This window comes from Eurypyga helias, unplaced genomic scaffold, assembly GCF_000690775.1.
Source record: "Eurypyga helias isolate BGI_N326 unplaced genomic scaffold, ASM69077v1 scaffold13051, whole genome shotgun sequence".
Taxonomy (NCBI): domain Eukaryota; kingdom Metazoa; phylum Chordata; class Aves; order Eurypygiformes; family Eurypygidae; genus Eurypyga; species Eurypyga helias.
In genome coordinates, this window is record NW_010231552.1 from 12228 (window position 1) to 37189 (window position 24962).

General features: G+C 37.3%; 1 pseudogene; it reads right to left on the reverse strand.

Moving 5' to 3' along the window:
• Positions 1 to 20361: 20361 nt before the first annotated feature.
• LOC104516698 lies at positions 20362 to 20760 on the reverse strand (annotated as a pseudogene).
• Between the last annotated feature and the right edge of the window lie 4202 nt (positions 20761 to 24962).

The following is a 24962-nucleotide window of genomic DNA, read 5'->3' on the forward strand; positions in this document are numbered from 1 at the left end:
ACTTCTTTTGTAACTGTTTACACTCACACTTTTACCTTGCTGACTGCTGTTATCCAGGCCACGTTAGTAAGAATACTAAGAGGGGATTGTACCGGTTCACCTAAAACCTGCTTTGCAATATGTGGCATGGACCAAATTTGTTGGCATCTATAGTCTTAGAAGTATTCACTGCTTAATTATGTATATTGGAGTCCAATTGTAGGACCAAGGACACAATTTACTTGAGAATAAGGCTATACCTGTTGGTCCCAAACTTTTTAACAACTCCAGTTGCAAAATCTTGAGCCTATTCCCACTGGCACCTTCAGGTTCCCTTCTGGGCTTATTGCCCTCCTTCATTTTATACTTCCTTTTGCTGAGTAGTATTTCTGTTCTTACCAAACCCAGGAATCGTGTCATTATACTACACAGAGGTGCAAGCTCCAGCAACGTAATGTACTTAGCACTATGCTGAGTTGCTGCTAATCCCGCTGCTTCCATGTAGTCAGTGGTAATAGTGTCACATAACATATCATTAATAATAAGCAATAATAATAATAATTAATAATAAATAATCCAGGTTTCAGTATGACCTGTCAATAACAGGTGTTTTAAAAGTAGATGAACATTTTACCGTCATTGTTTTCTCAGCATCTTTATCAGGTATGAACATTTTTTCTTCCGTTGATACTCTGCTTGCATTTATGTTGTTATCAAGCATTCATATCAATTTCTAGCCTTTGTAGTGCCTACAAGCATATATTCGTATTTTACTTCATTCCTGTGGAGTATGCATGGTATAAAATGTCCGGGTGCAGCTCCAAAGCCTCCAGCTCCTTTCAGTCTTCTGGATAATTTTAAATACTTCCTCTGACTTACACAGGCAATGACATACGATTCTACAGTTTTTGTCTGCTTTTTTCTTATTTAAGGAAGTTTTACATTTATTGAGGTTTATTTTACGGGGCAGTTCTTGTTTTCTTTGGGTTTTTTTCTTATTTTCCTTCTGTGTTTTCCCTGAAACTGGCAAGTTCCTAGTTGTGCTCCTCAGTCATCAGGAACCACAGGCACTCTTTCTGTAAGTGATGAAACTCAGTGCATGGTCTAAGATAGCTGTCTATTCTGCCATCCTCTTCTGACCAAAGGGACTTACCAAATATAAGCTATCTGTCCCAGGATAAAGGGGATGTTGTCTCACAGCTCTTTGGATGATTTTAGACTACACTCTGACCTTTTCTGGGAGATAAACTCACTGCAATTGTCTATGGAGTTGGCACCCCACCTCTTCCATGTTAAGCTGACTGCTCCATCTGTAGGTATCTTGAACTACAGATGTACTTGGCCACCTAGGAAGCAGCCCGTTTACCCTAGAAAATCATTCTTGTGGAATTCAGATCTAATGACACATCTGTGTCAGGGCTGAACTTCTTTCTTTTACACTTACCCATGAATGGAGAGCCAAGTCTGCGGCTCAGCTAAGGGAGGGTGAGAGGTGAAACATTGTTGGAAACTGCCCTCCCTTCAGCCCATATTGTCAGAAGACTGTGAATAACCTGAACATCACATACAATTTGATCAACTCCAAGCATTCCTGGGTACTGTCCTAATTGATGTGACTGGTGATATAGGAGTCCATAGAGGTCAAATTTCTTCAGAAATTCAAAGGAGACACTTCATTCATTGACTTCATGATCCATGCTGTTAGGAAGAAGCATGCAATTGTTCCTGTAGAGATGAGTATGAGATAATCATCCACATGCCTTATTACATTATAAGTAATGGAGACTGGGAATCTAGACCTCCTGTTTAGAAATCTGTCATTGAATTGATGAATCAATTCATAGAAAGATAGATACATAGACAGGTAGACATATACAATGTCTGAATTCCTTTTATCATCTTTTTTCTCAATTCTTTTTATCATCTAAAGCATGTCAAAACCAGTAATTAAGCAATAACAAGTTTTTTAAGCAAAGGATACTCTGTGGGTTTTTTGGGCTTTTGTTTTTGTTTTGGTTCTTTTTCCTTAAGTATGTGCTTTTGAAACTGGTACAAAGCAGAGTCCTTAACTGAATGCTTGCAAGTATGGAATGCTGGATGTTCAGTTCTGGCAGTATTTACTAAGAGGTAAATGTTCAGTTCTGGTCCACTCTTGGGCTTCTCAAGAAGGTTGTTCATGCAATAAAACTGTCCCCACTCTTTTATGTCTGTACATAAAAACTGCCAGACAATGTAATATTTGTCTGGAAGACCAGAACTGTGAATGTGCAGAAAATTTGTATTGCTCTAGGGACATATACATTTTAGAGCAGGAGTGATAGATTTCTATCCCTATAAGCCTTAAATGAAAAATGAATCTCTACAAACTCAAAGTTCAGGAGAATGAAAGTCCACAGAAGCTTCTTCTTGACTTTGAGATTTGGTTCATGTTCAAAGGATGACATGGCCATATATTTTGGTTTAAGTGAAATTTCTGTTTACACAGGGCAAATTGGGACTCCAGATATACCTTTAGTAAACATACATGTGCCTGCATATGTTTAATTGCAAAATATTTGGTTACAAATATTTACTTATGGTTGAATTTTCACACAGTGAAATAACATTTATTGCATGAAACGCATTTTGAGTGAATGCTTTGTAATGAAAAAAAATAGTTCTCTTTTTCTGAGATATTGAAGAACTTGGTAAGGTTGTTGTTCAAAACAACTTTTAGTAGCAGTTGGATGATGCTTCATGCTTAAATTTAATGAAGACATTAAGCTACTGTGAGTCATGCATATAAGACTATGATTAATCTAATCATAGAATCACAGGATGGTTTGGGTTGGAAGGGACCTTAAAGACCATCTAGTTCCACCCCCTCTGCCATGGGCAGGGACACCTTCTACTAGACCAGGTTGCTCAAAGCCTCATCCAGCCTGGCCTTGAATGTGTGGCATTCTAAAATTATCCCAGTTATTTATTTAGATAGAACAATGACAGAAGGAAAACCACTTCAATTATTAGTCTAGCACTGTAATGAGGCTTGTGCCTGAAGGAGTGCTAAGTAATGGAAAGTCAAATTTGAAAGAAACTATACAGACATTAATAGAGAAGCCTGCCTGTAAACAGTTCTTTAACATTAAGTGAACCAAAACCAGGCTGACAAGCTGAATAAACAAACACAAACTGAATGCACATTATTCTATGCTTCATTCATTACACTAGACAGTTCAATTACAGTCTGAAAGACTTACAGACCAGTTAACACACTTGTTGTCCACTGACTTTAGTAATATATGCAAAATACCTCTTTTGTTGATAAACCTGTGTGACGGAATCTTGAATAAGCTAAGAAGCATTTCAGGTCAATGTAGTTTCACCAGCTCCAGAAGAGTGACACTATGCATATGTCTGAACTTTCACTTGGTTCTTTGTGCAATTGTCTTTAAGGTCTCTTGGATATAAAATGAAAATTCACTTCTCCATGAAAATTAATACCTTTATGCTGTGGAAATATGATTTTTAAAGCCTATGTGCAAATGCTGAATGCATTTATTTACTTGCAAGTATTCTCCTATTCTGTCTTTAGTGCCTGTTTTCAAAATGCTTGTAACTTACTCTTTAGTAAGTTATATTTTGTCTGGGAAAAGATAGATGTGTCAACGTTGACTCATGTGAAAATACAAATCTGTTACATTTTATGCATTTTGCATGAAACTCACTCTGACACTTCTGGTGCCTTCCTGGTGTAGTGTCGTCAGCCTCTTCCATTGACAGGGCAGGGCTCTGCACCTGCGCCCTGGGAACCTGGCTGCTTAATGCAGCTTGTGAGCTCAGTTAGGTCTCACTCAGGTTGGAGCATGTTTTTCTCTAGGAGGACTTCATATTGAAAGAAGCAACATTAGACAACAAAGATTTCATCTTTGAGCCATGGCCCTATCCCACTACTTGGCCTGTTCCCCAGAAATGCGCTAACTCCCTAATCAAAAATAAACTCTTTTTACCTGCCTTCATCCTTCTCCACCCATGACCACATGATTCTTTGAACTGGATAAAAAGTAGTCTTGTAGATAAGGGAAAGTCCTCCTTCTATTTACTGATAAGGGCAGGTTACATCCCAACAGCTGTTAAGTTCAGTTACAAAACGTATTTCCGCTGAACATTGTGGAACAGCTCTGAACTTTGCAAGTTTGTAAAAGAGATACCCAAACTTTATTTTCATTAAGTCCTCCAGCCTGAGTACTAAATTCATCCTATCACTATAGTAGCTACAAAATCTAGTAGCAAATATTTGTAGTAATGCTACGAATATTTATTTTAGTAACATTGCCCAACTTTTTATTTGGAGTATAAGTAGGAAAGGTTTGCATTTATATGTTGATAGAAATAATACCTTTCATTTGGCCAGCTCATATAGTTAAAAACAACAGATAACCTTTGGGACAAATGATCCAAATCTTAGTTTACATGATACTTAGTATTAATGTGAGTAAAAAGTCATTATCAATTCTTGATTTGTTTAGCAAATGGGAAGACTATTGATGATATATTAATAAATGTTGAAAGCTAGTGATGACAGCCTGTCATTGCATTTAATGGAATTTGCATGGAGATCTCTAATTGCTGTTGTGATTCAGTGACACGGAATAGGCCACTGAAGTCATGCATAAGATAGTCAAGATTTGGCTCTAGAAATAGCACCTTTACCATCTAGGTTTGCTAAGGCTGTCTTAAGAGCTCTGTGAAATAGCTACGTATGAAGCCTATTTTTTTTTTGCACTTGTCTTAATGATTCTTTCAGCATTGTGAAGGTAGATATCAGGCTGGTAGAACTGGGTATGGCTCTGGTTGAAGTCCTGCCAGTTTTAATTATTCACAGGTTGTTAAATACAACAAAATAATGCATATGAGCATTTCTGGCTGTAAAACAACTTAATTTTCACCCTGAACTCCAGAGAACCTACCTAGAGTGGAAAAATGTGACATTCTAACCACCATCATTTGTATCACTGACAGTTGCTATAAAGACGTTTGAGTGAGATAAATAGAAATGCTGATTTAATTTTTAAGGTCTCTTCTGAAATAAATATTTTGCCAAAGTTTTAATTTTTACTGTTTTATATATGGAAAAAATAAAACAGGAAAAGAAATATTTCTTGGAATTGGGTGAGAAGGGTTTGAATATAGACTAGTTTGCTGTTGTGGGAGGGCAATACTCCTATTTCTGATAAGATCTTAAATCCTGAGAAAACTAAAGTGACTGAAGCCTGAGTGATGCTTTTAAATACAGAAAATTTAAGAGATGTCTAACAAGAGATAAAAACTTTTATGAGTAATAAGGGCATTTAGTATAAGGAATCAGTTCTCAAAGGGAATTAATCTGAAACATGATGAAAAATATGAAACAGTCTTCTCATAACTACACTGTTTTTACAACAGCCTTAATTCCTTATTCACCAGTAACTGTTCCAGAATTAAATACCCACCCAGCTCTTGGCAAATAAGAATACGTTAGCCTTTGGAATTAATCTTGGGTGAATTTGACACTGGAGAGTTGTAACTTTAACTATACTGTATGCACCGAGTGTCTTCTTAGTAGCTGGATTAGTGTGATAGTTTCTTGTGTGTCTGCTTCTCTAAGGAATGATCTTATTATAGTTATCAAGTTACATAATTATTCACATGAGGCTTCAATGCCTGAAAAAGAGCAATCTGAGAAAAATATTACAGACCTGTCTATGTCAAGCTATGAAGATGAACAGTGAAGTGTAATAAAATGTTTTCCTTTATCCTGTTTTTTGGTTTTGCCAGGAATTTTTCATTGGATTTTTACTGGAGTTTGTGAAAACAGGCCAGTTTATTTAAAATAAAGATGAATTTAATAGCTTGTTTTTTAGCAATATTTCAATTCTGTTTTCAAAGTGATTGAGCACCAGCTTGTTAAAGAGGCTCTGGAACTTGGATATACCAACAGGCACCTCACAGAATCCATATCTAGTAGGACATCTGCAGCTCAAGTCACCTTCCTGCTATTCCACTGTTTCGTGATTTTCTAAATCACTTAAGGATATTTGACAGCTTCACATACAGAGTTAGAAATTCTGTCTTCCTTATGTACAGATTCAATTCATATTCTCCACAGAACTTAATCTGGACTAGTTAATGTGGTGGAAATCCCCAGAGTTAGGAGCCCTGCATCTGCTAATAATTTTTGTGGGATATTCAAGGCCCACGAGTGTCTGACTGAAATCCTCCGTTAAGTGGTTGCATAATCATTTTATGATGTTTGGAATAATGGGTAGCTACTACTATTGTTAGTTGGATTTCAAAGAACAAATCTCCTTCTTTGAGGTGGCTAGACAGTTTAATTTTATCTCAGCAGCAGGATTCAGCTTTTCTATCGAAGTGTTATGCTAATTCCAGTAGGTGAAAAATCATCTGCAAAGCAGCTCCTTAGAACATCTCCTTCTTTGAGGTCTTTGCCCTAGTAAACATTAGTTCCCATAGATGACCTTTTAAAAAAGGGAGGCAATCTATTTAAAAACAAAAAAATATTTGTCAACACAGGTCCCCTAGCTCTATGTCTCTGTGCACTGTATAAGCAAACAGAACAGTTTGCCTTACCTAGCTTAATTTTATGGTATGTACTATCTGCTAGTCCTGTGAAGTAGGGCTTGTCTTAAACTGCTTTCATGACAGGTGCTTGTTTTCCATGATTGATGTTATGTCTGTTTCAGGAAAATGTATGAAACAGAGATTAGCTTAAATCCCAGACAGGAAGAGGTTTATACAAATGGAAAACCAACTAACTCTGACTTTGCTGTAGAGTGTTTCTGTCCTACTTCAGAATTTGAAATAACAATTATGACAATGTATTCTGCTCTCTTAACATTATTGTGGACAGGCAAATGTTGGCAATAAATAGAAAAAAGCAGTGAACTGTGATTGCATGTAACACTAATATTCCTGGAATACTGGGAAAAGCACTTATTCCATGAGGTAGACAATATTTACAGTAAAACTCTTAAGCCTGTGGAAACTTGTAGCAGGAGGATTTCCCCAACCTTAAGTCAAGCATTATCCTGGCCAAAGACTTCATGATTCTTACGAGTCTTCTGGGTTAGTGTTTTATTAAATATTTTTTTCCACCAGAGATGTACTGAGGACACGACATTGCAAGATACTTACCTTCAACCAGTGTAGATTTTTCACTTACAGAATTACAGCAGTGGCTATTTCTTTTTCTATTTTAATATATTGACTGTGTTTCTGATCAAGACCTGGGTTGAACTCTCATGAAGTTGGATGAGGGATTTGGATACAAGCCAGGTTGTGGAAGCCAGTGACAGTGATGAGTTATTTCTTCCTTTTAATGCTCTGTAGGCAGATATTTGCACTCATAAATCCTGAGGACCAGTGTACATTCAGTGCCAATCATGAAATACTGTTCTCATATTTGAAAGAAACAGAAGGAGTCTAGGAGTGTGTAGTGAAGCCCTCTGACTCATTCTGCAAAGAAGGGTAGCCAGGAAGAAGTGATGGGAAACAAGGCACTAACTTGTAGTAGAATCCTGGTTGTTCTAATCTTTTCAGTAAGCACTTGTATTCTTTAGGTAAACTGTGCAGATAAGAAGGCTCAGGTGCCAGAAGTGCACAGATGATACTTATTTCTACCATGTTCACTTTGTGAATGGTTCAGTACTTGGACCATGTACTCAAAGATCTGTTTCTTGGTGAAGAACAGTAGGATGCAGTACTGGAGTATCTGAAAGCACAGAATAGTCTTTGTTCGAAGGCACATACCTACAAATTAGTTCATATGTAAAGAGGACATCATAGTAGTGCCTTCTTGATCTGAACTCTTAGAGGCACAATTCCCTGTGGGGCCTCTCTGAGAGACAGTATTCAAGCAGGAGCTGCCCTGTGACTGTGGAAAGAAATACCTCCTGGGAATCAAGATTATTTAAAAAACAAACAAACAAACCCCAACAAAAAACCTCATGAACTTCTGCCTCAGGTGTAAAGATGGTACTTTGATAGTGTGTTCTCCAAAGCAAAGAAACTGCAAGTGATATCTCTGAAGGGAAACTTAATACCCCCCACCAAAGAATTCCCTTGCAAACAGTACAAAACTCTACTAAAACTTCAGTGTATAAATTTTCCCTAGAAAAAGAGCTGCTAGTATTGCATGGCACACAGGACTGGAATGTACCCTAAATTTTGACATTTGTACATTAACAGAAGTGGTATGGAATAGTATCCTACTTCCCTCCTCCCTCTTCTCTGTCTTCTGAATTTCTCTTCCTGGCAGCAGATGAAGGTGCCATGGAGCCAGACCAGACATGATCCTTGTTCGGTTTTTCTTCTGGACTTATTGTTTCCAAATATTTAATCACTCTTCTTCATTTTTGGTTGTGCTTTTTTTTTTTTTTTCTGACCACAGCCTCTGCAAAAGCTTTGGAAGGAAAATAATCAATACTACAGTCCAAGGCAAGACTGAAATGGAAATGTTTTGCCTCCAAAGGGAGTCTAACCCAAGTTATTTTGCTTGTGATTGTGCTTTGAATTTGGATGTGAACCTTTTGGTCATCTATAGGAGCAAATACTTGTTTTTGCAAAGTTACCATGTTGGCTTAGTATGTTTGGCTGGAAGTCGTAGGCAGTACAACTGCCGTGAATGGTGCTTAGGATTTTACAGTCAACATCTTTGATGAGTCGACCCTCCAGAAAGAATCAGGTGTGGTTTTTCTGGTTTTTGGTGGTTTTTTTTTTTTCAATAGTGCAGTGCCAGTTATACATCTATCTGTACAGTGCAGGTTTTTATGAACCCCTTTGCAATATTCCTGTTTGCTGTTAGTATTTTCACACAGTTATATTGCCAGTTACCTCATGCATTACTGTTGGTTTGGTCAAATAAATGCCTAGATAAAGTTCAAAGAAAAAAATAAGAGCATTTCAGGTGTTACACTTGACAGTCAGGTCCAAGAATGACTTCCATTTTTTATGTTTGACTACCCTGTTGATTGTACATGCTTTTTATAAGCATCCTAAAGTTCTCGTTGTGGTGAAAACTATCCTTTCCTTCACTTCCCCACTGTAGCTCTTTCCATATGAGGTTTGTATTGCCATGCACATGCCTTGATTTTCTGTCAAACTTCATTTAACCTGATGTGTTTGGCTCATGAAGACTGGGAATACTATAAAATATCTCTTATGTAATATTGACTGTCAGTATACTGTCACTGAAGAATATTAGCATCTCTACAGCTCAGAATAAAATGCTGAACAGATGCTGTAAGAGTAACTTCAGTTCATGGACTCCTACAAGAATTTGAGGGAAAATCCCTTGGCGCAAAGACAAGGACATGCTTAAGAATGGAGCTGTCTGGCTTGATTCACCAAAGACATCAGTGTGAATTATTAGTGATGCACTCATTTTGGAAACTGGCATAAGCATATTCATTTTCTCAATAGGATTGTCATTCAATTTAAAATAAACAGTCAGTGAAATTATAAACCAATTTAAGTAAGAGTAGAAGATATAAGTATATGTTTTTATAAACTTCAACTCACAAATTTGTCCTTTTTATATAAGGATAATTCAGTATTCCTATTCATATAGATTTTTTTAGCCTAGACATATTAGGCTTATGATTAAGTGTCAAATGGGAGATAAACAATTATATCCACAGAGCAAAAGAATGTCTGATCAACTAATTTATTGGTGAAACTTTTGGGCTGTGTAGTGAGTGTGTTGACTACTGGCCTAGGTAGGTGACACAACTTAGAAAGCAGGATTGTACTAGGCTTCCATGGTTTATGGCTGACAAAGTCCACACCTAGGTGAGTATTAAAGTAGACTGAATACCATCATTTTTTAATTACAGTAGTACTAAGAAGTCACAAATGAATTTGAGTCTCCATTAAGCTAACATGGGACAAATATATTAAAAAATTCCCTGCGCGGAAGAGCTTAGAGTCTAAGAAAATCATGCAGACTAAAGTGAGGCCATGATACTGGTCCATTTTAGAGGTGGGGAAAATGTAGTGTGTGATCTAAACCAATCTGCTTTCAACTTGAAGACCATAGCAGAGCTAAGAAAGAGCTTTAGAGCTCTCGTTTGGTGCAGTTACTACACATGCATGAATTTATGTAATGATTCAAAAAGAGAGAATATTTTTTAGCATTTGTAAAAACTTCATCTAGAGGATATGGGGCTGAGAAACCTTAATTTCATTGTTTTAGAAATGTTGTGAGCCATAGAGGTAACAGTGTGGAACTAAAAACAATGCTCAGCACATGAAAAAAGGTAACATTCATCAACAGTTATGCTGTTTCAAACAGTATTTTATTCTATTACGATTGGTAAGTTGTTAGATGTTAGTTAATTATTGGGTAAATTGTTTTAAAAAAACCCTACTTTAAATTTTTACCTTCTTCATAATGTTTAATGCAATTTCATGAAGAATTTTTTTTTGCCTGTTTCAACTCATTGTCTGATATATGGTTAATCATGAAATTAAATTTCTATGGTTTAGGTTTTGCTTGGGGAAGGATGATTAAGCAATTTTCTATCCAAAATATGGAAACAACATGTAACTTAGGTAATTATATAGCTTGATTTTCAAATATCACGTTATTGGGAATATGTAGAACAACCTGTGTATTGCAATCTATAGGCTGGAATTCATTTGCAAAAGCAAATAAATTAGTTGACTGAAATTGCTTCATTACAGGAAATCTTAAAAAGGAAAAAGTAACATTTTCTAATTATATTGTTTGAAATGGCTTGTCCAGCTCTGGAAAAGTAGCTGTTTTCTCTCTGCTGGGTCATGAGGGAATCTTGACATTTTTCCTGGCAATATTAGTATTGTTGCTTTCTATGGCTTGAAGCTTTTTCTGTTGTATGTTTCATAAAAATGAAGAAGCTTTTTAGGGGGGGAATCTTGACCCTTTGAAGAGCTGGAATCTAATTCACTTCTTTTCTTGCACCTGAAACTATAAAGAGCTTCTGGTACAGTTCTTTCTTTTGATTACATGGCTGATAGGATACTAGCCACACATTTTATTCTAGTACAGTGAGAGGGAAGACAGTATAGATTTCCCTTGTACTTCATCCAGGAATTATTACAAAGGCTTTGGTAACTGTGATAATAGTGGAAACCATATGAACTCTTGTGTAAGCTCTGTGTTTAAAAATGGAGATATTTCATTTGCTTCATGTCCAGCAGAATTCAGAGACTTGATTTAACTACTAAACAGTACGAACTGCAGGGATCATTGTTCTTTTTGTTCTCTGGTATAGAAAAGCACTCCACATACTACATTTCTAATTTATCTCAGGAGCTGTTTAAGTAAGGCATGTGAAAACAAAACCTCAGCATCATCATAAAGACCTATCTGACCAATGTAGCCATCTAATTGGGCTCTGTAATGTTTTCAGATACACAACTTTTGTTCTTTGCTTCTAATCCAGCTTATCAACACAGGGGAAAACATTTAGTTCCTCTAGGCACCTATCCAAATTCAGACTGCAACTGTGGAAAATGAGAGATAAAATTTCAGTTGCATTCTGAGCAGCCATGAATATATATTCTGTCCTTTACATTGTATATATGCTAGGAACAAATTATTTTCGTTGGTATAGAGCAGAGATTGTTGTGGAAGCTTGTCTGTAACATGCTTTCTGAAGTAGAATAGAAAACAAACAGTCTTAGTTCATAGGATTCTCTTGGTAGGATTTATAACTCTTGGGTTTCCTTTTTTTTTTAATTTGTGGGGAAAACCAAATTGATTTGTTGAGCAACAGCAGTGTTAACTATGGCCCATGGTATAGAAAAATTATACTGTGTTTGATATATTGATTTTATGTCTGGACATTTGAGGCATTATATCACAATCTCAGTAATGTTTGTGTCTGGTGGGCAATATTTTATTGCTGGAACAAGACATTACATATACACAGTAATATTATTTATTGTTCATTGAGCCATAGAAGTTAGGAACAGAAAATGACCTATTAGATCATCCAGTCTATCTCTCCACAAAGGAAAGAACATCTCTGCAAGTACAACTTGATGACAGCTAGATAGATAATCATGGCAAGAGTGCTATGACTCCAGAAAGGCAAATGTGTATTCTTAACTCATTGTCCCAAATCGTGCAACTTTTTTACAAGCTTATGCACTGTATTGGCCAATAGAATTATATATATATATATACATAAACTCAAAAAGTATTATTTAATGTTGAATTTACTTTACTTTATTTATCATGTAAAAATATATGATTTAGTGTCATTTAAATGGTAACCAACTGGAGAAAAATGGATAAATTCATCATCTCGTATTTGCTTCTCTGGAATAATCTTGGAACAGATAAGCAACATTTTTTCTGTAAGGTCTGAACCAAAATCTATTTGCTTTCCCTTACTAATGAACTTAATTCTCAGCAATGAGGACTGTAGATAGTATTAAGTTAAAGTTCTAGGTTACAATGCAACCAGTATTTAATGCATGGTTAAATGCTTCTGTCCTTAGACAGGTCTCTCCTTCCCTGCCCCAGACTGTAGACACAGCAAGTCAGAGAAGAAAGGCAGCATTTGCCCAACTTTCTAGGTAGTCAACATAAAAAATTAGTAATTAAACTGTGCTTGAGGGAAACTGTCATAAAAGAAGACAATATCAAAGAAAAAACTAAAAGACTGAATTTCCAAAGTCTTCCTGGAGTAATGACATATGTCACTGTAAGTGGCTGCAAATGCTCTGCTCTTGGTAACTGTGCAAGTATTTGTGAGTTCCTAGCAGTAAGAGATTTCTGTTATGAATAGTATTTTTTTTTTTTTTGGTCTGTGAAGTCTGTCATGGCTTCTATTATTTATAGAATTGTTATCTTTATTTAGGGAATGATTCAAGAATTTCACTCACTTTGAATAGTACTTTAATCTGTAAAACCACCTGTTTATATTACTAGGAGAGTATACAAAGCAGAGTATTTCTTAACATCGTGAGGTTGGCAGAATCATGGCCTTGTTAAGCATTATAGATAACTGTTGCAGCACTTCTTGTGCTATTACTTTATTGGAGACTAACTAGAAGTATGTAGCTACTAATAACCCACTGACTTCAAGCATAATGTTTTCAGACGATTATTTCTTATATACAAACTATCTGTATTTTTTATCTTTGTTGATGTCTGGTATTAAAAGAAAAGCTCACATAATTACTGTTACCATGGATGAGGATGGAATTTCTCATTGATTCCATACAAAAACATGTTAGTGGATGAAATCCCCACTTTTATCTTTTTACTTAAGTATATTTTCTGTCTATTTTTTGCAGAAGATTTTTTATTTCAAATGGTTTCACCCATGGAGAAAGGCAATTCTTTGAAGCTATGTCTTCAGTAATTGCTCCGTATCCCTCAGTAGTTATTCTCCTAACATGGAGAATAAATCAGAGAAGGAAAAAAAAAAAAAAAAAAAAAAAAAAAAAAGCCCTAGCTCCCCAAATTCAGAATTTTGACATCCCTCTTTTCTCACCCTTTCTGCACCTAGCAATTTTGTAATTTTAAAATAAAATATGCACCTTATTAAAAGTAACTTATGTAAAAACAATCAAATCAAGCCTATGATTTCAGCTATGTCATCTGCTTATTCATTTCTATGTCGTTGTATTCTTACTCTAAAGCAATCTACTTGCACAAGAGCAAGTGGGAATGTAATTGTAGATTTGTATGCATGATGGCTGGAAGCTCATGCCTTATCTTGAGTTTCTTCCAATAAGCTTAATGAATTGAATTTGAATAGCAGTTTTAAGAGTCCCCCTTCTCTCATCTATCCGCTTGAAAAATATTTGTCAACTCAATCTGGAAGCTTGCCAGCCTTCTTGTCTACAGCCACTGTTTTTCAACAGTGGCATACCTTTAGTAAAGAAACCTGGGCAAATAATGCAAAATAAATGCTCTAAATTTTGCTTAACAATATTTTTTTATCTACTCTTTCTCACATGTGGTACATTTATCTATATTTAAAATTTGTGGAAGAGCATTAAATATTTGTTAAATCATTTATGCAAAGGATTTTGAATTTTTAGAAAAGTTGAACCATTTCTAATTTAAATTATGCATTTCTTTACAATGTAATGTTCAAAGGTCACCTACGTGTATAGATCTTATTTAAGTTAGCACTGGAGAAACAATCTAATTCAATGAAATCATTCTCCAGCAAAACTTGAATGTCTCATGAAAAATGGAAGTAATTTTTTCCATTTTACTTGGATAGAAAATTAACTACAGCTCATTAGGATTTGTAGGTTAATCACCTAAAAACAAACAAACAAACAAAACCAAACAAAAACCCCACCAAAAACCACAAACCACAAGCAGCAAGATACAGAATCTAAAAGTACCCATCCAACAGCAGTAGCTGGTGTTAAATTCCTGAATTTGTACCTAGGAGGGATTATAGCACCTGGTACTTATGCATGAGATACTGAGAGGAAAAAGTCACTTGATATTTACTGTCAAGGTCTAGTTATCTCAGAAGATTTTGCCACAGTTCTGGTGACATGTACAGTCTGTGGCATGGAGCCTAATATAATCTGGGCCTATTGATGCTAGTCTTACACAATTGCACTTCAAATAAAGATGAAAGGGAATATCCCATATGTACTAAGTTCTTGTCATTATCCTTGCCAGTTCGTAAATGTATGCATCTCTCGTTTGTATATTAGAGGGTAAATCTCTAACTCCTAATTTTATTTGTAATTTCATGTGTGGCCCATAGGAAGGGAAAGCACAAAAACCATTCTAGAATGGATATATGAGACTGCTTATTAGCACATCTCCCCTTGGTAGATAACCTGAAAAGCATATGTCCTCATCTTTTCTCCAAGCAATTGATAATCTGGTAGTGGAGTGTGAGTATGATACTCTGCTGGAAGAAATTAAATACCACACTTCCAGAAAAGACATTATAGAAACTGCTTCTGTCTGCTTATTGCCCTTTAAAACCACCTGTTTGAAGAACCAGAGACCCAGCTATACAGACACACATGAGCACCTGAATTAGACTTCTGACTCTGGCAAGGTGTCAAAAACCCAGTCTAATGCTTAGGGAACCTCCTAATGTGTAGGCAACAAGCACCCCAATCTTCACCAGGAACTTGTTGTTTTCTTCTTGTATGTGCCCAGTTGGACTACCATCCTGGCTGAATTGCTCAGCGGGAAACTTCTGTGTACTTCTGGCATTAGTCTACAAGAGAACTGCACTTTTCAATCTTAATCTTGTTTTTTTAATGTCAGCTTTCCGACATATAATTACCAGGCTAAACTAACAAACATGCAAAACTGAACTGAGTTGTTTGACACAGCATCATTTTAACAACTACCATCAGCAGGGCTGAAACCTTTTCAGACCAACAGCCTCTACGTTAGTTAATGAGGTATTAAGAGCACCAGCTGGATGTTGTCTTTAATGTAGACCAGAAAGTGGTATAGGGCATGTGCTTCCGCATGGTATCTAACAGATCTTTGCAGGTCAGAATCAGAAGTCTTCATTTCATGTAATTAGGGTACTGTAGTTGCATTTCCCATAGTTTGTTCAGATTTTATATCTTTTACCTTGATTTTTTTGCATAATTTTTGAGCCCAAATTTGCTCTTTCACCCCCAATATTCCAGCTGCTTGAAGAATGACTTTCACATCTGAGGCACCTCATGCCGGTCAGAGTCTTTCTGTCCAGTGATCATCCTCCTGGCTTGGCAAGTATTTTTGAGGTAGAATACATCCAGGCCCATCTTTAGGTGTGTAATACAGGTGTCAGATTTAAGAGTGCAATCAGCGTGGACTCTCCTCTGTCTAGTCTCTAGAGGATGATTAAGATAATATAAGAATACTTGCAGATCTTTGATTATATAAGGAGCCTGAAGCAATTGTACTTCTAAATGAACAAATATCTCTGGGTAGAAGGCTCAAATTCTGGCTATGGGCCCTATTTACTCTATTACTTTCCCAGTACACTGTTCTCTCCTTGTTCTCTCACTCACCCTTCTTTATATTGCCTGAAGTCCTAAAGAAAATTCACTGAAAAAAAGAATACAGAATAAGCATCCTTTTTTCCTGCCAGTTCAAGAAGCTGGCCTGGAGTGAACAGTCATCACAAGAAAAATCCTTCTGTTTTCATACAGGTTTGATTCCAAAACCAGTTGTGTTACAAGAACAAAGCTTTCAAGTACAGGAAGAAACGACGTCTGTGGAAAACAGTAGGCTTGTCTATAAGTTGAATAATGATCTTCACTTCTCTGGAATCAGTGGAAGACAGTAAACCTAATTAATGCAAGCTACAACTACTGGGCATCAGAATTTTAACCTTTAGATTAAAACCTATGATCAAGACAGCACCCACTGTTTGGCAGACAAGGTTCCCATTACAAAACAAATAGAAATATATGGAGTTTTCAGCTTATAAAAACAATAACAAAAGGAAAATTAATTCAGAAAAAATAATTGAAAATTCTGTGCTAAAATCACCTCAGCATATATACTGAGCATTATGTAAATCTAGTTGCTTAATTGCACCATTTTCTTATGTGACTGAAAACTTGCCAGTGGCCTTATTTAAATACGCACATCAATTTTTATTACCTTTGCAAGTGACAAGGGCCTATGCAAAACCATAGGAGGTGATAAATGCACTACTGTATTACATTTCTCAGTATGTATACACATTTATCATCCAGGGATAGAGCCATGGTGTGTCCTTCATGATTTTACTTCTAGCTGCTGTCATAAATATTCCTGCATGAGCACAATTCAATGCATCTTCCCAGTCATATAGGAATTTCCCAATTTCAGCAGATCCAATTAGTATCTTAAAACCTCTGATGTATTTAGTGCAGATACTGTAATCTCTGCGCAACTTTGAATACCAGCCGTGTACGGTCAGCAGTGGAGCCTGTTGCCTGCAGGCTCCAAATATACAATAATATTTTGAGGCATAGTAAAATGTTGCAACTGCGTTCTGAAGGTTTCTATTGGTCTGTAAGTCCAAGACTCCACTGGACCACAAGGAATGCTCTGTTACTCTTCAAATCATGGAGGGAAATGGTTTTGCATCTTGATCAGTGCTTTGTAAGGAGGAATCATCTTGACAAAACACTGCTTAAACAGGAAATAGCAGAATCAAATCCTAGATGTCTGAGATCCCTGGACAGTTATTATCTAAAGTGCCTACCTACCTAATGACATGACTGACTTTGCAATTTATGACTTCTACTATTACACAAACTAAAAGGAAGTATCTTTTATAAGTCTATAAGAAGTATGTTGGCTTGGCACATTTGAGACAAAGATTTGGCTGAAAATATGAACCTTCTTACTACACAAGTTGAGCAACTAAGTCAGCTATTCTTTAGATTACTAAGTATTTTCTTTAGCATTTCTTTTCCTTTTCTCTGTGGTAACATCCTATTTAGTTATGATACTTTGTCAGTATTTCCATTATAAAAGACTTTGGTTTTAGAATGTTACATTTTACAACATTTGCTTGGTTTAGAGAGAAGTCTTATTACAAACAGTTTATGTCTTCGGAGAACAGTTCAGTCATCACATGTTGCAAAAGCTCCTTAAATCTTGGTTTTCTAAGTGTCGTGTGAGGTTACTTGTCAAATTCAGAGTGGATATAATGCCACTGAATTCAACAGAATTATACTTAGTATGAATATGGAGGACTTGTTTCATCATTCAATAATAATATAGGTGCCCTCTAAAAATCCTGTTGTACCTTATCACTTCCTCTTGGATCACAGATCTGAGGTGTCCAAATTTTTGTGTACATGGCTCAAGATACCTTTGCCATAATTCTCCAGACACATTAAAATCAGTCAAAACCCATGGTCTTTCAGTCCCTAAGAGCCTTAAGATGGATATTTTACAACTGTGGCACTGAACATCTCATTACTATTTTTTTTTGGTCAATTTGGATCCTAACTTCCAGGTTTTGCCTGAGTTGCAAGTGGATAGACAATAGTATAAGCAATATAAGGAATAAAGAAGGCAACCTGGAACATGAAAACTGTAAAATAATAGAAGTTCTGCTCAGGGAAAGAAATATCTGCCTTCATATTAAAAGTGCTCTTGCTCCGTGTCACAGACTAGACTGACACAGCATGCACAAGGGAAAAAGCTATTTAGGTCACTTAGGATATACTTATTTGCCTACAGCTGTAATTTCATTAGAATGCTGGAAGCTTCAGTTGAAGCCTATGAAGTTAATTTATTATGGCAATTTGTTCTGAAGGTAGAAAAAGACCCTAAAAATAATAGTTTACACTTATTTAGCAAACTTCCCTGCTACACTTCTTGAGAAAGCCTTTGTTGTTGCCTTGTAGTTAAAACAAATGAGAGCATGAAAATGATGGTACATGAATGAAACTACAGGAAAAACTGACAGATGGTGCCTTTGTGGCTATATCAAGTGGAGGATCCATTAATCTGGAGCTACTATTAGATGACCATAGTTGCCTGGCCTTCTGATATCATTGAACCAAACAATTAACTGTCTTAGCTGTATTTTCTTTTCTTTCTAACACCTAGAACTGTACCCGGGCTTTGAATGCTTTTTCCATATTTAACTGGGACAGGCTTCTGATCTGCATATCAGTCTTGTAGAGAAGGGTTTGTACATACATTATGGCAATAATGAACTGAGAAGGAAACTTTTAAGCTGTTTTTGAAGCTTTACAGATATTCCCCAAAGATCCTCTGAAAATCATTAAAAACACCTTTGACAGAGAAAGTGGTTTAATTGACTTCAGTGTTATTGGAATGACAGGATAAAGATAAATAAAAACATGGTATTCTTTTTCTTAAAAGTCCATGATGGACTTAGGAAACAAATTGTCAGAATTCGTTCTTGTAAGGTTGCTGGGACTTTCTTTAAGAAGAAACTTTGGACAGCTAGGAGCCTGGGTAGCTCCTACCAAGTAGAAAAATTTTAATACCTTCTTTCTCTCTAAGCTGTCCCCTGACTGCCTGATCCAGCCTAGGTCAGGCTGGTTATAGACGGCCACCAATGCTAGATTGATTCCTGTCAGATCTGCCCTTCCAGTGGAGCATCTGACATCGTATGCGTTGCTTCTGCCTCTAAACAGAGCTGCTATGCTTTTATGGGTCTTTCTGTCCTTGGTGTAGTGTGTTTCTTTGTATCTGACAAAGCATCAGAGTCTGTTTTTTCCCTGTGATCCATATTGGTTTATGTAACTTGCAGGGAAGCAGCACATTATCTGGTATTATATGTCTCAAACAGGATGTTCTGGGAAAACGGGCATCCTGAAAGACAAAACTATGGCTTCATGATCAGAGAATATAAGTCTCTGCAAGGGTACTGTGTGTAAGAACTGAGAGTGCAGATGGATGAGCAAGCAGCTGTGGCAAGGGTGAATATCATCTCTGTTACTACCACCTGCTACGCCAATTTAGAAATATCTCTGTAAACATACCTAGAGAGCATAGGAGCTTTCATGTCTGAATGTAACACGTTGATGATGCTTTACTTACTCTTGATGGCTAAAAAAGCTCATATTATGTTTGATGATCTAGCAGCTGAGTTGTAATAAAGCACAAAGATTTGTGATGTTCAGGCATCACCAAGTTATATTCTGTTCTCACAGAAACTTCCTAAATTGTGAAACCACCATTTTTATTAGGGCTAAGTCTGACTGACAATTGTGTAACTGAAAGAACAACCTCATTCTCAGGTTCTGTAGCTCAGGCCCAATACTGTATCCTTCAGTCAGGCTTGTTCCTTAGTTGATCCTGGGGTTTTATGGAAACAGAGAACCTCTGCTACTGTGTGCAACAAATACGACTGATCATCCTCTATTTGCATGTAAACAAATAGATTACAGAGACTCAAAAAGCCTTAAAAATACCACTGCTAGTGACAGTGTTTTCTCCTACACGTGGACAGTAATGTCATGGGGAGGCCTGGGAGGTCAGATGCTCTTGGATGCTCTGAGCTCTGCCTGATATGAATACCAGCAATATAGGTGCTCTGTTGGCCCAATGAGCAGGTATCTGTCATGCAAGATAAATGCTGCCAAAAGTATTTCTTCTGTTTTTAAACACAGACGATTGACGCTGCAAAGACCTTGGGTAGAAGTGACAGAGGGTATGTGGGAGTTCCTCTGCAGCTCCGCTGGTACTGTTCCAGTCATATCCATTCCACATTGCGTGAATGGGAAATGCTCTACCAGATACAGTAAAGGGCTCAGAGTGACTTATTATAGAATCAAAGAATCTTGTCATCTTTTACCAAAGGCGAAAGCTACCCCTCCCTTCCGAGAACCATGGCTTCAATGACAATTAAGTCCGAAAATCCAGGCTCAGCACCCCAGTCACTGCTTTGACTTTCTCACAATGGTGCCAACAGCTGATATAACCGTCGTTTTGGATCCGCTCGCGCTGGTTGTCACTGTGACGACGCCTGGCAGTGTTGCAGTAGTGGTGAGGATGGTGGGCTGAGCAATCGTCGTTACAGGGATGGCTGAGTCCCACTTGCTCTTCCTCTTCTGGGCATCTCCCACAGTGGTACTGGCTGTTGTGGTTGTTGTAGAAGTGGCACTTGTTGTTGTACCCTTTTTGGGTCCAGTCACAAATTCAATCTTTGTGCGTTCCTTCTTGGCCTTCTCCAGTTTATCCATTTCAATCTTCTGGGCTTTAGCTAGTGCCTCATAATATGAATCCTCTGACCAGCCATGAGGATCAAACATGTCCTTTGGGTAATTTGTACCGAGTTATTAGTGGAATACAGGAGTTCAGAAGGGTTATAGATTGTGAAGCTTCTGTTCAAAATGTTTTACCTGTGTTCACAACTCTTCCAATAAATTTTTTCTAGGACCTGAAAAGTGTCAGACTAAATGTCAGGTCAAAAACATTTGAGTCTCATTTATATGTTGTTTATGTCAGACTTCCCTCATTTTTCTCTTTTTCCTATGTCCTTTATACAACTGTGCTTTTGGATTCATAATCTCTCTTTCTCTCAAAGATAGCAGCCATTAATTTGAACCAAACTTTTGCTGAGTATTAGGTATAAGGAAAGATATTTTTCTGTATTGCAGCTTCAGTGAGGGAATAAACTGTTAGTTTGTATAAAAGTGATTTTTTTACATGAGATTTTTATGGGAATTACTATAGCATATAGCAGAATTTTCTTAAGAAGTAGTAATAGAAATATTAAAATCAACAGCTATAGACCTTTAATATGAGAAGCATTTCAGGAATGTTTCATTGCTGCTTGGATAGTATTTAATAGAGAATTATAGACTCTGTTTTTAACTGAACAGTACACAGCATCATTGGACTATATTGCATGTTCCATAAGCTGTATCTCATTTAAATTGTACTAAATTTTTGCTAAAAAGCATTTACATTATGAATGTGCTACTGCCTTGTTAACTCTGAAAAATCGTATCTCCAGTCAAACAGTATATTCTAGGGCTCTTCGAATGTGACCCTGTCATAAGAAATGCAGTTTACACAGTAATTCCTTGGATCTAGGTAAGCAACTTGATTCTTTAGTTGAAAACCACCAGAAAAAAACCCAATATTTTGGATTTGAAAGTAACATGACTAGCTGGTAATTCTAAGTCACTAACAATATTTTACTTACCGTGATTTACACTGAATTCTCATGTTTTGAGTCAAAAGGCCCCAAACTGAAACTGGAGCCTTTTGTGTGAAATTTTTTTTTTTCCTTTTCTTCAAGCACTGAAATGATTATTTTCCATAGGATTAAATTCCCTCTGCATGAATAATGATGGCAAATCTTGGTTACTACTAAAGTCTTGTGCAGTTCTACAAACAAGGCTTACCTGTGGTACATAGGTCCAGATCTATGTGCTATTATCTCCTCACAGTCAGAATTTCACACCTAAGGAGTGAATTTCAGAAAAGGCAAAGAATTTATATAAGCAGGCATCCAGTCAATAGAAAGATTCAATTAGGTGCCTGATAAGCCATGTGTATGGTATGACTTCTGCTTGGAGAAAAGGAGTGAAAAATGGGCTTCTGGTTAGCTGCATATTGTCAAAGCCGGAGGACCTGGTCATTGCCTTTGGCACACTTGAGCACTTACCTATTTTAATATCGTCTCGTTTAGCCTTTGCTCAAATGTGACCTGTATTGTAGAATGTGATGTTACAGCAACAGTTACGACAGCTCTGCATCATGCTTGGGCTATCTTGGAGTGGGAGAGCAGCAGTTCAGAGTGGCTTTAAGTTAGTATAAACACATGCTTTCGAAATAAAGTAACCAATAAGTTATTCTTAAAAAGCCTGCAAACTGGTGTGCCTCATGGCCTGAAATCCCAGGAACAGACAAATGCTGATTCTAGTTTATAGACCAATACCCTGTTTGCACATATAATTTGTGTGGAGAGAGAGTGCCCTGCAGCTGAGAGTGGAAGAGTGGTTAATATGAATGGTGGTGTGGTTTAGCCCTGTCCAGCAATTAAGCACCACCAGTCGCTCTACCACTCCACCCTCCCACCCTGCACTCCCAGTGAGGAAGGGTCGAGGAAAACAAGGGAGGCTCGTAGAAGTTAAGAACTATTTAGTTATATGAATGAAATTTATGAGCAGGAGGAAAGAAAACTTGCAACTGCCCCTTCCCAGAGCAATCTGCGTGACAAAAGACGGTAACTGTCTGCTAATCACCTCACCTGAGGTCCGGACAAAGACCGCACTGCAGAAAGAAAAAAAAAAAATGCGCCGCCGCAGCAACCTCTGGGGTGACACACCCTCCCAGCCCCAATTCCACCTTCTGGGTCCAGCCTTTGCAAGCTGCCCCCCGGCCCGCTCCCAGCGCCGCCGGTACGGGGAGGGGTGGGGGGGCTAACAGTGACCACTCAGCTTGGTGTATTATGGAATGAATAAAATCTTACGGACTGCCCTAGGAGAGCAGCTCATTGCTGCCTGGGACCAGGAGAAATGGGCAAAATCCTAACTTAGGGGGGAGGAGGGGGGAGTTAGACTAATATCCAGAGCCTAATGTTCACAGAAAATTCATTCCTGTGATATGTTAACACTAAACATTTTTTAAAAATAAAACATAAATGGCTACTTTAAAATGTCTACCATAATATTAGAAGAAATAGGGAGAATTTCTTCAAAGTGTGGTTCAAGGGAGGAAAATGAGGTACTGAAATTACATGTCAGTCTTAGTACTAGAAAAACTAAACATAAAATAGCCATGAGTACTATGCTCACCAGTGTAACAGAGTGGTGAGAGCTGGAAACAGCTTTCCAATAACAATTAGATTAGTGGCGGAATGCCCTAAATACTTTAAAGTGGTATGTCATTGCCTCAGGAAAAACATTGCATGTTGTAATTGCCTGTGAAAGCAACCCTATGAATTTGGCAGTCCCCTCTACTTCCAAGGCCATTTTTCCTTTCTTTTAGCATTTGATTCCAGCTTTTAAGTGGATGCTGATTTTTAGCAAAGGTACTCTATGTCACCATACACTCCACTGTACTGCAGCTAAGCAAAGTCAAAGGGAGCAGAATACTATGTATTGCCTCAGCTTGTGCTAGGCCATGTGAAAATGCCCCATATTTTATTCATCAGCCATGTTTTGTCAAGGTTTCTGTAGGAATGGAAGAACAAGGTTGTTATTATTAAACTTAATGGTGTAGTCACTGCTGGGTAATGATAATTCTCCTCATCCGCATTCAGGTGAACAGAGTACCTTATTAGCTATGCTTCTTTCAGGCTTTATATGCTGGGCTGGCCTTGACGGGAAGATTCAATTCCTGTCTTGGATAGGAATTCTTTTACTGTATCTGCTGGCTGGAAATCAATCTAAGACTGCCCAAATATCATTTTGATTAAAAACTGTCAACTTCAGTGTAATTTGATGTGGTTTCACAGAAGAGATCTATGTCCATTACTAATCCTTGGATTTACCTAGTCTCCTGGCAAATATCTTTTGAAAACCAATTAAAATTGGTTATTGTCTTCCAAGGTGGTGGTATCCCAAAGGTTTATCATACATGCTTTAGCTGCTGTGCATTCACTCACAAAGAGCATGATGCCTTTCTCAAAAGAGATGGAACGTTGGCAACTTTTTTTATCTTGAAGAGTCCTATAGGCCTATATGCTGGAAATGGATTATTTCCTCTCTTTGGACAGACTCGTTTCTGGTAGGGTGCTGGCACTTTATTCCTGAAAGAACAAGGCCTGTAAAGATGCTCAATGAAAGATGCAGTGTTTTTTTCTTTTCAAAACTGAGCAATTACCAGTGTAGGATTCAGTTTAACAAAACAAAACAATTAAAAAATAATAAGGTTTGGATTTTGTTTTGGGTATTTTTGTGTAAGAGGAAGACATTTTCAATGAATCAAAATAAGGCAATCAGTATACGGGTCTGAATGTAAGCAAGAAACTTCTGCCCCTGATCTTAGTTGTTCCATCTGATCTAGGGAACAGCATGTAAAGAGTCATTGCTATGGATTCAGTCTACAGAACAGGACTAGTACTTTACCTGAGAAGGATGTAGGTCTTTTATTTCAGCTTACCAAAATTCTTTTGGTCCTTTAGGTGGAATAAAATCTAAAAATGAGAAATCTACTTGCCTTGCATCATGTATTTGCTGCTGTAATATACAGTCAATTTTATCATGTGTATTCTCTTGCTTTGATCAGCAGTGGCAAATACATTATTTCTGTTTGACATCTCCTTCCTTATTGTCCTGGTGTGTTTTGGTTTTGTATGAGAACAATGTGATGACACACTGATGTTTTGGCTGTTGCTAAGTGATGCTTATGCTATGTCAAGGACTTTCATGCTCTGCCACTGAGGAGGTGCAGAAGAAGTTGGGAGGGAGTATAGCCAGTACAGCTGACCCAAACTGGCCAATGGGACATTCCATACCATATAATGCCATGCTCATTACAAAAGCTAGGGGGAGTTGGCCAGAGGGCAGCAACTGTGGCTCAG